The following is a 17,191-nucleotide window of genomic DNA, read 5'->3' as shown; positions in this document are numbered from 1 at the left end:
ATTTCCCATATCTTAACCCTAATTCGCTTCTCCGCCTTGACTGTGATTTCCATGTCGTTATTTTTATATATCCAGCGCTGTACCAGGAGCCTAGTAGGTGCTCAGTAAACGTTAGTTAGGTGAATGAGATGAATGAACACCAGAGCTTCTAATTCTAAAATTATGGACGCAAAACATTTTAAAATTAGGTACTTAATTTCAGTGGATTTGTGTTAGGTATTGAAAGAGGATTATGTGAACATAGTCCTTGCTTTAAAGGACCGTCAAGCTTCTTTCCACGCCAGTCAGGCAGGGGTCCATACGGCGTTGTTCTGGATTCGCATCGTAACTTACAGGGAAGCTCTCACAATGTCCGGAGCCCTCGATGTCCTGCAAATGAAGGGGGAGGATGTCCTCAAATTCCTTGCAGCAGGAACCCACTTAGGTGGCACCAACCTTGACTTCCAAATGGAACAGCACGTCTACAAAAGGAAAAGTGATGGCATCTACATCATAAATCTGAAGAGAACCTGGGAGAAGCTTCTGTTGGCAGCTCGTGCCATTGTTGCCATTGAAAACCCAGCTGGTGTCAGTGTCGTATCCTCCAGGAATACTGGCCAGCGAGCTGGGCTGAAGTTTGCTGCTGTCACTGGAGCCACTTCTGTCGCTGGCCACTTCACTCCTGGGACCTTCACTAACCAGATCCAGGCAGCCTTCCGGGAGCCAAGACTTCCAGTGGTTACTGATCCCAGGGCTGACCACCAGCCTCTCACAGAGGCCTCTTACGCTAACCTGCCTACCGTTGCTCTGTGTGACACAGACTCTCCTCTGTGATACGTGGACATTGCCATCCCATGCAACAACAAGGGAGCTCACTCAGGGGGTCTGCTGTGGTGGATGCTTGCCTGGGAAGTTCTGCGCATGCGTGGCACCATCTCCCGTGAACACCCCTGGGAGGTCATGCCTGACCTCTACTTCTACAGAGACCCTGCAGAGATTGAAAAGGACGAGCAGGCAGCAGCTGAGAAGGCTGTGGCCAAGGAGGGATTTCAGGGTGAATGGACCGCTCCAGCTCCTGAGTTCCCTGCTGCTCAGCCAGAGGTGGCGGGCTGGTCCGAAGGTGTGCAGGTGCCCCCGTGCCTGTTCAGCACGTCCCCACTGACGACGGGTCTGCAGCTCCCACTGCCGAGGCCGCTGAGTGGGTAGAAGCAGCCACTGAGTGGTCTTCAACTGTCCTTCTGCAGCCTCTTAAAATGGAAATAGGTGGACGGAAAATAAACAGTTTCTAAAAAAAAAGAAAAGGACCATCCAACTTATTCGGAGAACGGTGGAGAGCAAGACGGGACTGCCAACCAGCAGCCGCTGTTGTCACAGGTGGGGTTCTCCTGTCCACGGACGACGGGCAGCATCGCACCCTTCAGCAAGGCCCAGAGGTCACGCCTGTGGGTGCGCCCACGCGAGAGGCAAGATACCTCCTTTGCCGTTAAGTCCCCCGAAGCATCATGGAGGGCTCTAGTTTAAAAAAATTTGCGTACAATCAAAATACTGGTAGTGATCATACATATAAAATTTTATATGTTGAAGATGTAGTAAAGTGTAATAGTCTACTAATAATTAAAAGCAGCACGCATTTCTTTCATTTATACAAGATGTATTTAATCACCTACCAAGTGCAGAATACCAGTGGGAGTTGTGGGGAACATAAAGATGAATGAAACTTAGCTGATAGTAAACTTGCATCACTTGTTGGTCCAAGTGTCTGTTCAGAGCAGTTCAAACTTCATAGCTGCATAGTGAATACCAGAAAAACCTCAGGACTCTGTTCTTGGTTGACTCCTATGAAACAGGACGTATTTCCACGGACAAGGTGAAAGTTTTTAAAGAACTATTTCATCCTTTCAGCCTCAGTGGGCCTGAGAATTTACCCAGCACAGCAGTCCCTCTAAGTCATAAGAGACTAAAAGAAGCTTTTAGACTCTGTCCTCGTAGCATGGGACAAACTAATCAACAAGATTCTACTTCACATTGTCAGAACCGTCCTAAACCATTGCCAGTTGTCCTGAGAACAACAAGGAGAAAGAGCCCCATGAAGAAAGGAGGGGCCGGTGAGCCCGGTACAAGGCAGCCCATCTCAGCGCCTGCCTGAGTCACCCTGCTGCGGCCGCCACCTCCGATTCCCAGGAAAAGCACCGGGCTCTCACGTGTTCAGTGCGTGTAAAAAGAAGACAACCAAGTCTGTTCTAGTTTTCATAATTAACTGCCACCAAGATAACTTTTTAGTTTCCAAGATTGTTCTGTTTAAAAACGCTTGACTTCGATCATCAGTGTCCTGATGCACTGAGCCACGGCGCTGAGGGGGAGTAACCTTCCCAAAGCCAATCTGACCTTGTCCTCACCCCCTTGGGTAGAGGAGACCCCTGCGATGGCCCCCCTTCCCTCCCCCTCATCTCCCTGTCTGTTCCCTGGACAGACCAGGCTCTCCAGGCCTCCTTTATTCACTCTGGTCCATCTGCCTGAAAACTGTCTCCATCCTGCCTCCCCGCTGTCCTCCCACTGGTCGTGCCCAGCACAGCTGCTCCTGAGCTGGCCTTCCCACCCCGGCTGAGTTAGGTTAGGAGCCTTCAGTCTGTACCATCCCAGGCCGGGGCCGCCCCGCGTCCCAGCCTCCAGGACGGCAGGGCTGTGCCTGATTGATGTCCGTGCCCCAGCCCCTGGCCTCAGGGTGGGCAGATAGCACCTGCTCAGTATCTGTTCTTTGAATAAATGGAAGAACTATTAATCAACTGAATCAGTTTGAAAATTGACATTAGTTAAAAAAAAATAACCATCCCAGGTTTATCTCTGTGGCACCTGTTAGATCTCAGTATCCACCCTAAGACTGTGAACATAAACTGTATTCCAAGGATAACTGAGTTTTGTTCTTTGAGGCCATGGTCCAACCATTTTCATACCTCGCCCCTAGCGGTCGCGTAAATGCTCTGGGAGTGGTTTGTGCATCACTTTCCTTCCACGCCCTCCTCTCTTTTCGTAGTTAACCCTGATCTATTCCTAGATTGCAGAATTCTTTCACTAGCCCTCGTCTTTGTCACTGGCTCTTTAATTTACACACTTGGTTGGCTGGTTCCTGTTACTTGGCCAACAAATCTGTCCTGTGTCGTCTCCTCTGAGTAATTTATAACCTCCATAAAATGCCACGTAGAGGCACTTTTTTACATTTTTGAGTAATGGTGAGAAGGAATTGCCCTGGGAATCAAAAATCCAATGACTCATAGATTATTTTGTTGTTTATGACCAGAGAGTGGTCATTGACAATATTTGGCAATTTTACAGCTATGAACCTAGGCTATTGTGCTTTAGAATGTAATTTATTAAGCAAATAAAACTCTTACTGGTAATGGGTCCTGTTAAATCTGGGGGACCACATGGGCTCCAGGCCGGTACAGCTGTGGAAGTTTCATAGTAGCGGCATACATCTTGGATGTCTGGACACTAATATTTTACACTTACTTCATGGTTTTATTTATTCAGTTGCCTTTATATTCTTGATTGGATTCTGACCAACCATTTTGGTTTAAGAAGTCATCAGCTTTGAGTAGAGAAGGAGGAGCCTGGAGAAAATAAAATGGATTTATGTTGAAAAAGCACAAATCCTTCTTTCATTACATATGGCATTTAGTAAATTCAGGCTTTAAAGAAACACCAGATGTGTTCATGGAAAATAACTGATGTAAAATCATCTTTGAAAAAGAAAAAGACAAGGACCTTCAACTTAATTACATATACCCGAGGGAGAGATACAGAAGTGGACACAGAGGTAGGTAGGTCTGTATATGCATGCACACCACACACACAGACACAGACCCACACACACAGCATACGCTAGTGCAAGTGGTGTCAGTGAGAGCTTACAGAGATGGGCAAGTGAGACCCAAGTGTGTATGTGGAAGAGGCACTAATGCAAATAAGACTGGAAGGAGATGAAACCAGGTATGTGACCTTGAGGGCTGCCCTTGTGCTCAGCCACGCCCCCTCGAGGCTCTCACTGCACCGTCTCGTGCGCCGTTATAATTTCCCACTTACTTTTCTGCCTCCCTGGTTAAACTGGAAGCCTCTTGCCATTTCCTTTACCAACTGTGCACCACTCCTATGGGGGCCAGGTAGCAGGGCTGCTTGGATGAGCCCAGGCTTCCTCCCTGCTGGCTGCTCTGACTCTACTTCCCTGGACAAATGATGGTGCTCAGTCTGAAAATTCTCGGGCTCCTGGCTTTCCTGCGTTAATTTGTCGGAGTTCTTTATATTGTGTAGAATCAAGTCCTCTGTCAGCCGTGTGCAATGGCAGTATTTTCTCCTGGTCTCTGGTTGCTTTTTCACTTTCTTCGTGGTTTCCTCTGATGTGCAGTCTTTGATCGTCGTCAAGTTTGGTTTATCATTTTCCCTTCAAGGTTAGTGTTATTGTGTCTTTCTCCAGAATCTGCTTGTCTCCGTGGTCATGTTTCTTCAGGGAGCTTTGTAGTGTTAGCTTTCATCTCAAGATCTGTGATCCACCTACAACTACTTTTGTATATGGTGTGAGGTAGGGGTGGAGATTCATTCTTTTCTGTACGATATCCAGTTGTTCTAGAGCTTTATTGAAAACACCTTCCTTTTCCCCCATTGAATTGTTTTGGTATCTTTGTTAAAAATTAGAACAATATTTCAGTTTTTGAAATTCATTCTTTCATCCATAATTCTTCCAGTGAATTTTAACTGGGTTCACATTATGGTCATTGCCAAACAGCATGAAACACACACATGTTCCTGCTCTTGTGGGGTTTACAGTCCATGGTTCTACCCTTCGGTTTAGATTGAAGCAAGGAAGGGATTTTATAAGAGAGTAAAAATCTGTCATTGGAAGTACAAGATCCCTGTCAATAAATCTCACTTTCTCTAATCTGTTCTTTGAATTATAAAAATAAATATTATAACTAAAAAAAAAAAAAAAAAACACACACACACACAAGTAAAATACTGAACATGCTTTTCCAAAGCACACAAACTACCTCTGCCCCCAACCCCCAATATTGAGATTCTCGGGTCTAAATGGAGACCATGTATGCAGATGACATTTGTCATTAGGACTGGACATGTCAGCACTTGATGAGGCCTGATGGCGGCACAATGACAGATACATAGAGTGAACTGTGGCTTTCAACTCTGAGGGAACCATTAGCTGATTTGTGAATTTGAGTGGTATCTGTTATGCTTCTATTTTTGAAAGATAACTATTGCTTAAATAAAACCTTAGGTTTCGATTATAGGTATTAGTGTGTGAAAATATCAACAGAGCCTTCTTCCTGTTTTGAAATGTAAGAATCCTAAATTCTAACCTGGGCAAATTCAAATCCATTATACGTCACTGGCACATACTAATGGCTGTAATAACAGAAGGCTTTTGTACCAAAATCCAAAATGGATCAAGTTGAAAAGGTGTTTCCACAGCCCTATTTAAGTTACAAATGGACCCACAGACCAGGGTCTCTGACGACCGTGGTGCCCGCACGGTTTCCTTTGACAATGGATGGGGCACCCGTGCCCAAATTCAGAGACTTTTAATGACTTGAATTGCTTTGACAATATAAGCCCTGATCCAAAGGAATCTGCTTCTTGAATCCAAAACTAAGATCTCAATTTATAAGAACAGAGTTTTAAATTTATAAGAACTTTTAGTGTAGTATTCAATATTTTAAGTAGCCCAAATAAGCAAATACTAAGACCTATTTTACTAGTGGGGATAACTCTCTTCCAGGCTCTAAGGTTGATTTTTGAATGGCTAAATACTTCTTCCAAAGTGAGGGATTAATTTGGACTTGGAACAAAGTTGGTTATCTAGATACATTTTCACACACAGATGACAATTACAAATATCCACATTTTCATATAAACTGAAACCGTGCAATAGAGGAGCCCCAAACTGGAAACCGCCTAAGTGCCCTGGACCAGAGTTTTGTGAACTGTTTTCATCTCAGAGCCCCATCCCCTCCCCTTAACACCCTCTTAAAAATTATTGAGGATCTCAAGCTACTTTTGCTTTTGTGGCTTGTATCTGCCAATATTTACCATATTAGAAAATAAAACGGTGATATTTAAGAGATATTTATTAATTCTTTAAAAAAAAAACATGGTAGAAATATTTTATGAAGAATAACTGTTTTTAAAAACAAAATATTAGTAAGAAGAGTAGCATTGTTTCACATTTGAAAAAAATCTCATTAATGTCTGGATGAATAGAAGACAGTTGGATTCTCTAATCTGCTCTGACAGTCTTGCAGTGTCACAACTCAGGTGGCCTCTGGAGGACCCCTGCACACTCATGAGAGAAGGATAATGGCAAAGGCACAACATCCTCGTGTTATTAGAAAAATAATTTTGCCCTGGAGACCAAATTACAGAGTCTCAGGCAGGGACCTCCAGGGTCCCCGGATCACACTTTGAGAACTGCAGCTCTGGAATGCTTATGGGCTGCATCAGAGCCATACAGCACAACACCATACAGCCTTACCAAATGGCATGGATGTGTACCCTTTCAATACACAGGAACATATGTTTAATAATACATGCTCCCCCTACTTAGAAAACAAACAGTGTATCGTAGAATACTTAAGTGCATGAACACAACAGGAAAAAGAAAGATAAAGCATACATTTCAGACCACTTCCTATATCAGTACTTCATAAAATCAAACAGCATGACATTGAACCATCTCAAAGGGCTAAACCAATAAGCTACCTTATGGAAATCTAAGAATGTAAAGATGGAGCTATAAGTTCTATGTGACAGGAAAGGGACCCATCGGTTCCTAAAATGAGATAAAAAAGGAGGAAAGTTGATACTCTAATACAGACAGTAAGATGTTTGTCTTAATTTCTCTTTGAAATAGAAAGCCACTCAACTTCTTTAGAAGGTTGGCTACGGGATACTTGGCGACCTTTTTTTTTTTTTTCCCACAAACAAAAGTTTTAATTTTGTTGAAGCACTTGGAAAAATATTCCACTGAGGTCCTGGAGTTCTCTGCCTTTGAATTTGCAGAGATGACCTGAGCCTAGAAAACATCAAGAGCAATGCATTTCAGCTGCCAATGGAAGTGAGAGTCTGATAGTAAAGAGCTTGGGGGAAGCACAAAGTAGAATAAACACATTTCTGTCATGTAAAAATGTGTATTGATAAGGCTTAGAAGTGAATCTCTAGTAAGTTTTTAGAATTTTCTGTTTATTGGCTTTGTGTTTTACTTTAGCACATTTTGACTTTCTGTAATTTCAAGTGGAAGTGTATACAATTCATGATAAATAAGAGATCTATGTGTCCTCTGGTAGTGGGGGAGCTAGTGAGTCGGGGTGGTGTGATCAGCTGAGGGGACAGCTGGCCCTGAAGTTCTGATTCACTGGCAGGGTTAGCACAGAGCAGCGCTTTTCACCCCAAATCCCTGAAGTAACGGAGAGAAAAGCAGAATGGCCCCAGACATGTAGGTGGCCAAGGCACGGTTGCTGGTTAGGGGACCAGCCTCTGGGATGGTTGAGGGGGTCTGGGTGCAGCCCCAGAGGCCTCCGTGGCCCCGCTGGGCGCGATTTAAGACTGGAGAGAAGGACATGGGGTTGGAAAGGCTTCCATTAGAGTCAAGTTCATGCGCGAAAGCAAACCCTCCAGGTAGCTTGCTCTGTGAGCTGAATAAAAGACTCTAATTGTTCCTGCTTCCTCAGAGAAAATGAGCTGATTAATCCACTGGCCATAAAGCAGTTACAGAACGAAGACAGTAAAGGAAACCAAGTACTGGTGACCGTTCCATCTCACCCTTGAGTCCTGGCTTTATCTTGTCCTCGGCTTTGTTCTCCTGGTGAATGGTCAAGTCAGTATCCTTTTCTTTCCTGGGAGCCCTGGCATTGCAGCAACTCTCTCAAGATACGCACGCAAAAATCAGACACCTGTGAGCTTCAAGCAGCAAAAACCAACTCCTGACCGTGTGCACCCTGGCCTTACAGTGGAGTTCCCACCGCGTTGCCTGCACCTCGGGGTGCAGAGCTGGCTCTCTCCCGAGAACCTCGCCCCCCTCTCTCCCCCCCTCATTTCCCCTCAGTGTAACCCAACACTTCGGCAACTGGAGGCCCAAATAGTCTTGTTAACTTAAAAGTTTTCCTTCAGATTTATTGACCCAGCAGAGTTGAACAGGGTGAGCGTTGATCCACGCCTCGCAGATATTTCTTTAATTATTGGGCTGGCGTCTCTAGGGCCTCATAAAAATGTGCAGTGTGAGTCGGTAATAACGTCACTGTGTGTTTATGTATGTATGTATGTTTGTATGTATGTATGTTTGTATGTATGTATGTTTGTATGTTTGTATGTATGTTTGTATGTATGTTTGTATGTTTATGTTTGTATGTATGTATGTTTGTATGTATGTATGTTTGTATGTATGTATGTTTGTATGTATGTATTTATTCGGGGGGTGGGGGAATCGGGGGTTTTCTAAGGGGAGCCTCTACCTTCTGCCATAAATTGTAGCTGTGGCCTTGATAATACTGTGGTTGAACAGTAAGGGCTCCAGGACTGCTCCCTGAAAGAGATTAAACTGTAATTAAACTCCACTATGAGTAAGGAGGGACGGAAAAAAGAAGAAAAAAAAAATGTGGTTTCCTAAGGCAGAAAAGAAATACATTGACTGGTGTTTACAGCCCAGAGACGTTTTTTGCCATCTCGACTACAAAACAGTCTTATTTTTAGCCAGCCAAGGTTTTGCAAGGAGGCCGTATCAGTCCCACAGTGGTGTTCTTTGAAATAATTGCACCAGGCTGGTCCCAAGTCAGCAGCACTGACGGGGAGGCAGGAGGGAGCATTTCTCAAGCCCGCAGTGCTGGTGACATTTGCTTTAACACTGAATTATGTCGGCTGCCTGCGTGAAGTTCCACCTAATGGGAAAAAGAATTTAACTGGATCGTAATTGAACATACAGCTACATAATATCCTTTTGTTTAGGCTCAAAAATGGATTTTTTTAAACCTACTTATCAGCGCAGCTATTAAATATTGTGGCTCTCAGGCTATCAGTCTGTGATCAGCACGGTTAGTGCATTTTACCTTCCAAGGAAGTGCACTTGAGCCAGCTGGAGCACGAGAGACGGAGGAGCCGGGAAAGTCGTAATTGAAACAGGCGACTACTTCAGCACAGACAGGAAATAAAAGGAACACTGGCCCTCCAACGGATTAAATTAGATGTTTCAAATTCAGACAGTATCAGGGAAAAGAAGACTTACGGGAGGGGAAAAGGGTAACAGTAAGTTCATTCAGCTGACTCCCCTGCTCCCCTCCTAACACGAGTTTCTGCTGGACCCTCACTGTGCCTGCCCCTACCAGGGTCGCCCCCAGCCCACCTCCTGCCCTCCCGCTCGTGTCACACCATCCGTCCCTCCTGCCTGTCCTCACCCTCCCAGGGTCCTTTGGTTTTCCATTTCCATAAATTAGGCGTGAAATTACGTTGGGCTGAGGATACAGGATTTCAGCTGTTTTATAGCTGGAAAGGAAAATCTTTCAGACCTAAAGCAAAAACATTTTTTTAAATACGCTTCCTGCCTATTAGTTTGAGATATGCCTATTTTAGAAAAGGCTTGCTTTGTAGAAACCTTCTTTCTTCTTTTTAATCTCACGGAATTCTGTCTCATCCTCCAGTTCAAGTCAAGTAACAGGGATTGAGTGCCGACTGTATACAAGGCCCCCAGGCTAACTGGAGACTCTGGCATGTGTATGTTCACTAAGATGATCTTAGCATATGTATAATTCAGATTCTCAGTGAGGACTTGTGCTACTTTGTTAAAATATTTTAGGTAGTAGATTTTGTTTTACATTGAAATAATCAACTGAAACTGTTGCAGCATTTTTGTTTTCACTTTCCTTATGTGCTACTGCATCTCAGTTTTTCTATTTAAGCGAATATGGGTCTTTGTTTAACAGAGTTTACTTAAATATCCAAATTCAAAGTTTGTTACTAGCAGTGACTGCGACATTGCTCTTTAAGGTCAGTGCCTGTTTCAGCCCGATAGCATCCAGTGTCGTTTATTTGTGGGGATGGGTAGCGTCGTTGGGTGAGGTATTTTCTCCGAGATATATATAAACACACTGAAAACGTCAACGAGCTAAAAATATGATCGCTCTGCCCTGTCCCCTCTTGAAAGCTGGTGACGGTCAGTGTTAGTGTCGCAGACGGATAGAATCCCAACTTTAAAGGTCTCTCTGAGGCTCCCTGGGTCCTTAAACCATCGTTCTGGGGGAGTGTGGGCCACCCCATCCGCTCGGGCGGGCGCACTGGTTCAGCTTCTTGAATTGAGCCCTGGGAAAATTCTCGTGCAAACATCTGTTTCGTTCTCCCTGCCTCTGCCACGGGAGCAAGGTGGGGTGGGGAATAAATACATCATGGGTGTGGGTTTGCATGGAAAATGTTGCGGGTTGCTTCCACTCCAGCTGGACAGCTTTATGTAGCTATAAACCTTTACTGCTGTATTAAGGTTCTATTCAAAGGGTATGAATCTCTGATATTCGTGGTCCAACAAAACTGTTACTAATTACTTATCTACTGAATAGCTACCAGGGCTGGCAGCTTGAACAGCAATAATCCAGGAATGTAGTATTCTCCAACAAGGGAACATTCTTGTTCGTATAAATAGCATGGCTTGCATTTTTCAAACTCGAAGGAGCAAACTAGAAATGCATACCTGCGTCCCCCATCAAGGCCACTGGGCTTAACTTCCTCCCAGAAAGTATATTTCTCCCTTCCTGAAAGGTCATTCCAACGTGGTTTCCAAGAATGGGGGCATTATACAGAGAACTCTGGCCTCAGGCAGGCTGTGCTGATTGCTGGGTCCCAGGTTCAGGGTTGAGTGTCCCAAAGAGTGCCTGGAAGTGGGCTGGCCTCCGAGCAAGGGTGAGGTGGCTGCCTGTGGCCACGATCTGTGGCACCCACAGCCCTGAACTGGACAGCCCCTTTCAGGAATTCCGGAGCTCTGTCCTGCAGAAGTTCTCCCTGGAGGTTTGCTCTGGTGCTTCCACATCTTCTGGGTGACTGTTCTTGGAGGCTCAAGCCACCCCTGTGCATTCAGATGCAGAAGTGCATGCCTGGCTGCAGCCGTGTGTCCCAGGGCCGATGCTTGCCGGGCGGTACTGTGAGGCGGTGGGTGCTAGCAGGCCCGTCAGCGCACTGGCTCACCCGTCGTGGTGTCACCTACTTGAGGCCTCACAGCAGCCCTCCTGAGATGGGCTGTGTTATCATCCGCTTTTACAGGTGGGTGCACAGAAGCGTAGAGCCTGTGAGGAATTCACCAGCATCAGTACACCCGGTGTGTGGAGCTGCTGGGATTCGCACGCAGGGCTCTGGGAATCTGAAGGCTTTTTAGTCCCCTGTATCACATATACGTGAGCTGGACCTTCTTTACTTTGAAAACCTGGTACGTTCAGCATGCATGGTTTTCAGACGGCGGCCCCGTGTGGGCGTCGTCCAGCAGCCCGGTCAGGGTGGGTGGAGGGCAGGCAGGCGGCCACAGGGAGAGGTCAAGGCTGGCCCTGAGCAGGTGATGCGTCCCCACCTCCTGCTCTCCTTCCCAAAGACAAGCCCTGAATAGTAGTGATTTTAATTATTAAAGAAAAAGGGACACCAAGGTGTGAATGACCCGCTAGCTTTAACCCTTGGAGAGTTCGTTAAATCATTCTTTCTCTGACGTAAGCATGTGGGAGGTGTGTGCAGCAGGGGGTGAGTTGTCTTGTCTGTTCAGTGAGGGAGCCCCCAGATGGTTTGTCTAGTTTAGTGGGATGTCATGCTGAAGTCAGCCGTTTCAGATCTGTTGTGCATTAATGACACTAACAGCATTAAATGAAGAGCACACACACACATATTCGAGACTTGCCTTTTCCAGTCTCCCGCCCCCCCATTTCTCTTGACCCCCTTTGCGTCCTTTTCCTCTCCATGTGAGGCTCCGTGACACCTCTCTGCTCTAGAATGTGACCAAGGAAGGAAGGAGAACCAGGGTCTTCTTTTTCTGCCTTCCTTCGCCTCCTTGGACAATAATGAAGACCGTCAGACTTAAAATAAGGGTATATGTTGATTTTTGTTTTCCTGTTTAGAAATGCACCCATCAGAGTTCTCAGATTTGAAAATTAAAACTGGAGGGAAGGAGCTTAGTGTAAGCACCTTGGAGTCACGCGTCAAGGCCCATCCTGGGTGAAGACCCTGCCCGGCTGGAGCCCAGGGTCTGGTCAGCATGTGCAGTCTGACCTGAATAACAAGGCCATCACTGGGGATTAAATCCTGGGAAACTCAGCACTTTAAAGGGAACCTCTGTTTTGTTATCTGAACATTGAGGGCAAGAAGGAAGGGAGTTGACTCTCCTGCCAGGAGGCTCTGGGCCTGGACCTGGCGAGGGGTACCCCTCCCTCCCCCCTCCCTGTTTCCTACTCCGTCTCCCCCTCCTCCCCCTTCCCTCCCCCTCCCCTCCCCCTCCCCTCTCCCTCGTCCTCTGGCTCCAGGTTCCTTCCCTTGCTCATCTTTGAACTAAACAATGTCCTAGGAATTGTTGGGAGTAAAGGTTTTGAAAGTTCATATTTAAAAATAAGCCGTGGTGATTGAAATGCCTCTTTACTGGCTTGGGAAGTGCTCGCTAGGCCCAGCACACCATCCATGGGACAGAAGTCAGATCAGGGCTTTCTGAGCTGTTTACGTCCGGCTGCTGCCTCGCTGGATTCCTGAGGCTGCTTCCCACGAGCCAGGAGCCTGTCTTCAAGCCAGCAGGTCTGTGTCGCGGCCTGCAGCTCACACCCCATTGTGGGTGTCAGCAGGGCCGGCTCTCACTCTCCAAGCCGTGCGGGTCCCGACCAGAAGGGGGACCTGATGGCGAGGCGGGCGCTGGGGCTAAGTGCTGGCTCTGTTTGGCATCTAGGGGACCGGCGCTTGGACGGCTCCCAGACACGTACCCCGCCAGGAGGGATGCTTGCTCCTGGAGAGTCAGTGGGCTGCTTGGCTGCGGGGAGAGCCTGAAGCCCTTCTGATGAGAAGGAGAGTCCCGCTCCCCCAGCCCCGCTCCTCCCGCACAGATCAGCTTCCAGGAAGCTGGGGTTGTTCCAGAGCCTCCCACATGGGCTTGCACAAGGCCCAGTGGTTCTACAGGTTCTGCTCTTTCCTGAGAAGAACTGAGTACGGGAAAGTTGACTCAATACATCCTTAAAAATCTGGTTTCTTTCAGAGTTGCCCGTTACAGTCACTTATTTGAAAATGATAACACAGTGGTGTGGGGTTGCATTTTTCAATAATAGCTTCTTTAGAAGGTTTTAACCTTAAAAATTTTCTCTTAAGGGGTGTGTGTGTGTGTGTGTGTGTGTGTGTGTGTGTGTGTGTGTGCCTGATGGCTATATAATGAAAAGTAAACTCAAATCAGAATTTGGGCATGATTGGCCCCTTCCATATACAGCCACAGTTGAACTTTCTAGAATTGCAGGATGAGTGTTCTTCTGAAGCTGGTACAAATGGATTGAAACCAAAACTGGGCAAGTGTGAAGACCTCCTGTCCTTTGACTGCTTTGTAAAAGAATTGCAAGAGGGCGTTTTCCAGGAGTGCTGCTGAGTGTGTGTAAAGCCAGGAAATAACTCTGTGACATTCATAGCGTTAATACCCCCCAATGAGTCAGAGACAGAGTTGGAACAAAGCTAGAGTGCCCTGCCTGTCATCAAAGAGCAGGGGTCTGACACGTGACCAAGCCTGTCCTCATCCCACGGAGGCTTGGGGCACAGCTTTCCTTGTGGTCCACGGGAGCCATGTCCATGATGCACACGTGGTGCCAGGGCATCAGCACGGGAGCCAGACCCCTGGGTTCAGATCCTGGCTCTGCCACTTCCTGGGACCGTCTCTTAACTCCTTTGTGCTTCAGTATCTCCAGTTGTAAAATGAACGTCGTAATAGTACTTACCTCATAGGACTCCAGCGGGGGATTAAACAGAGTGTACCTACAGTTCTCCAGACTGCGAATATGTTTAGATGTTGGCAACTCTGATGATGATGGTGGTGGTGATGGTGTTGACAGGTACTTGCCAGCATGCTTTGCATCATCACCCAAATCAGAACATCGCAAAATAATCCGATAGAACGTCGCATAGATAGAAACAAGTCTATTACGACATCCATTACCTAAACTAAAGAGAGATGTGAGAGGATTCTTTTTACCAGGTCCACCTGTACTTTTATCCTGCCCGCTCTAAGATTTAAAATCTCCTTTAGCACAGCAGAATTACGAGTTAGTGACCATTTGATGTGGGTATAGTGACACCATTCTTCCTGCTTTCTTGAGCCTTTTGAATAAACATTTCTCATCGAAAGTGAAATAACATTTCCCCGACTTCTTATTAGTGAATGGGAAAAGGACCCCTACAAACGTATCAAATGAGTGAAAATCACTATGGTTTGAGGAATGAGAGTTTTACTAAGTGCCAAGGAAGGGAAAGCCTTATTCTCTGCTTCCTCGAGTTTTTTCTACTAAAACAGAGTTAAGTGTTCAGATGGAAAATGCAGCAAATTAATATTTTGTGTTCGTTATTTTTAATTGAAATGAAGAAGCAAATCAGTGGATTTATATGTTGCTGAAAGAGCAAATATACATAGTTCAGTCTTCCAAATTTACATGAAGTTTGAATGTTATGATTTGAGAAGTTAGTATCCCAAGGAAACTTTCCAAAATAGCATCAAATCTGAAATCCTAAACATGGCTTGATCGTTAAGAGCACTCAGGGAGCTTTATAAAATTAGAAGCTCCCAGGCCCCTCACCAACTTACCTAATTGCAATCTGCAGAAGTCAGGCTTGAGAATTTGTATTTTTTTAAAGCACCCCAAGTGATTCAAAATACACATAGTAAAAAAAAAAGTATAGTTTATAACCTGGACCATCCTCATTTTTTCGTCCTCTTTTTTGGAGCACTATCTTAATGAAAAATAACAAATGTTATACTTGAGATAAAATGACCAGGGACCCCAGTTCTCTGTAAGCCTCAGGGAGAAGTTTTGAGGCTGGGTGGACTTCCTGCCCCCATGTAGCAGGGGTCCACCGTGCACGGCTGCTGAGCCCTCTCTGGGAGACGTGTGCACACACCCTGTGCTTACACTGGAAGAAGAACACCTCCCACCTGAGGTCACAGCACTGGTTACGCTTTCTCTTCGCCTGTAGACCTCCTGCTAACTTCTGGTGGAAAGAAGGGAACTGGCCAGGCCCTGACTTCCTCCTGTCCTGGCTTCACTGGCCACCGTAAATGCACATGATGTACTTATGATGAATTATCAACACTCATCTGAGTGTTTCTTTAGGGTCACATTGCAAATGTTTCCTACATATCTTTAGAGCAAAGAGCTGTTTAAATTGGGTGTAATACAATGTGAATGACTATTAACATGGATGAACATCTATTTACAGGATCCTTATATTGCAAAGCTCATTCTACTCTTGAAGGATTTCACGTGGAGTTCATGTCTACATGTAATCATCTTCAACTTTTATTTGAATTCAAGGCTTGGTTCCTACTAATTTTCCCATTTGTTACTTCATGGTTATTATTTTTAAGGCTGAAAGTTTTCTGCAGTTTTTAATTGTTCTCCAGTGAGGAAATATAGATCCTGTTTCTAATAGCTGATTTAAAAGATAAATACAGAAAAAAGAGATTGGGCCATTTGGAAGATTAGATTCCACACGGTCATGAAAGCAGTGAGACCAACGTTGTGTGCATTTGTGTAATTTTGATGCCCCATGGGTTTTCGGTGTAACTGAGAGTTCCCTAAAAAACAAAGTCACTACCTTGGAGTCTTTGGTAGCATATAAAAATGCATTCATTTAGAACATTTAGGATATTATTAACAACTAACTACATTTAGTCTGGAATAGGACATGTCTATCTCCTTTTCAAAGGTTCCAAATGAATTTTATGTCCTTGGGGTAAGAATGACAAGTATGTCCAGTATCTACACATACGAGGGTCCTTTCACTACATACATGTAACTTTTGATCAATCTATAAAGTGCTTTGGGGACCACTATTAGTATTCAGAGTTGATAGACTTTGGAAGACGATATCACTCATTCCATCATCTTCAGGCAGCGTATCGACCCTGTTCTTTCTGAGGTCAGGCCGAGGCCACATTCTGCCAGGGCTGCCGTGCTCCCTCGGCACCACAGCTGCCCCCCAGGCTTTCAACCAGCAAACTCCGAGCGCTCGCGTCGCACAATATGCCTCCACAAAACACCACGATTCCCTCTCCGTGAGTTTTGCGATAGATGGGTGTCTGTTCACCCCAATGTTTGCATGACCTCAGCAGTTTATACGGTGTTGCACTTTTCCAAGTTTTGTCTCAATGAACTGATTTTTTAGAGAATATCTTAGGTTGAGAAATGTTCAAAGTAGAGTTGAAATAAATATGAAGAAAAAGGATTTGGAATGTAATTATTGAACTGTGGGAATCTCCATGGGTTTATCGTAAAAGAAGAAAGAACTCACTAGGTGTTGGTTATGGTATTGAAAAAGTGGCTTGTAAATTCACTTCAAAAGGTGTGGGTAAATTTCTCGTGAAGATCTAAATGCCAGTATTTTGTTGGTTTTGTTGTTTTCTTTCATTTTCCTTCCCATTAAAACGTGTCCACATGGGATAACCGCTGACTTCCCCACCCTTTGTTTCGAAGGGTCCATTTGAAACGAAGTCACTCCCGCATAAGCAGTCAAGCACTTTCCATCATTTCACTTCCTGCTGTCCTTGGGGATCCCTCGTCCTGCCAGACCCGAGCATGTTATACCTCATGCTGGGTACAGACATTTCTTCATCTGTGGCCCTGAACTGTCACATTTTCTGTTCTTTTAAGTCTGGAGTATCTGGGAGAAGCTCTGAGACTTGAGACAGAGAGTTTGTGTGCACTTAGGAACACTAAGCCGAATGAGAGACTCAGAGTTCCAGGTGACCGTATAACTGCAGAGCAGGAAGGGAAAGGATAGTAATTATCCCCCAGGGGTCTTTGAACTCCCTTTGGCGTTTTAAAGTAAGAAGATGAGCTGCCTTCACAGTATTCTCCATCTGTCACCTGTGCATGTGAGGCATCCCCAGCCTTCACCTAGGTCAGCTCAGGAGCATCCAGGTCTCCTGGACTTGCCTACATTCACTTATTAACACAAGAGCAGACTC

The 17,191-nt window shown here is 45.4% G+C and overlaps 1 protein-coding gene and 1 pseudogene across 1 annotated transcript in view; both read left to right on the top strand.

Moving 5' to 3' along the window:
• The window catches only part of GMDS (GDP-mannose 4,6-dehydratase), a 479,713-nt gene that overhangs the window by 331,804 nt on the left and 130,718 nt on the right, over positions 1–17,191 (top strand). The gene's annotated exons all lie outside the window — the stretch shown is intronic.
• On the top strand, positions 349–11,058 carry LOC133094259 (small ribosomal subunit protein uS2-like; annotated as a pseudogene).

This window comes from Eubalaena glacialis, chromosome 7 (assembly GCF_028564815.1).
Source record: "Eubalaena glacialis isolate mEubGla1 chromosome 7, mEubGla1.1.hap2.+ XY, whole genome shotgun sequence".
Classification (NCBI taxonomy): Eukaryota; Metazoa; Chordata; class Mammalia; order Artiodactyla; family Balaenidae; genus Eubalaena; species Eubalaena glacialis.
The sequence above is the reverse complement of the archived record's forward strand: the minus strand, read 5'-3'. Positions and strand labels throughout refer to the sequence as shown.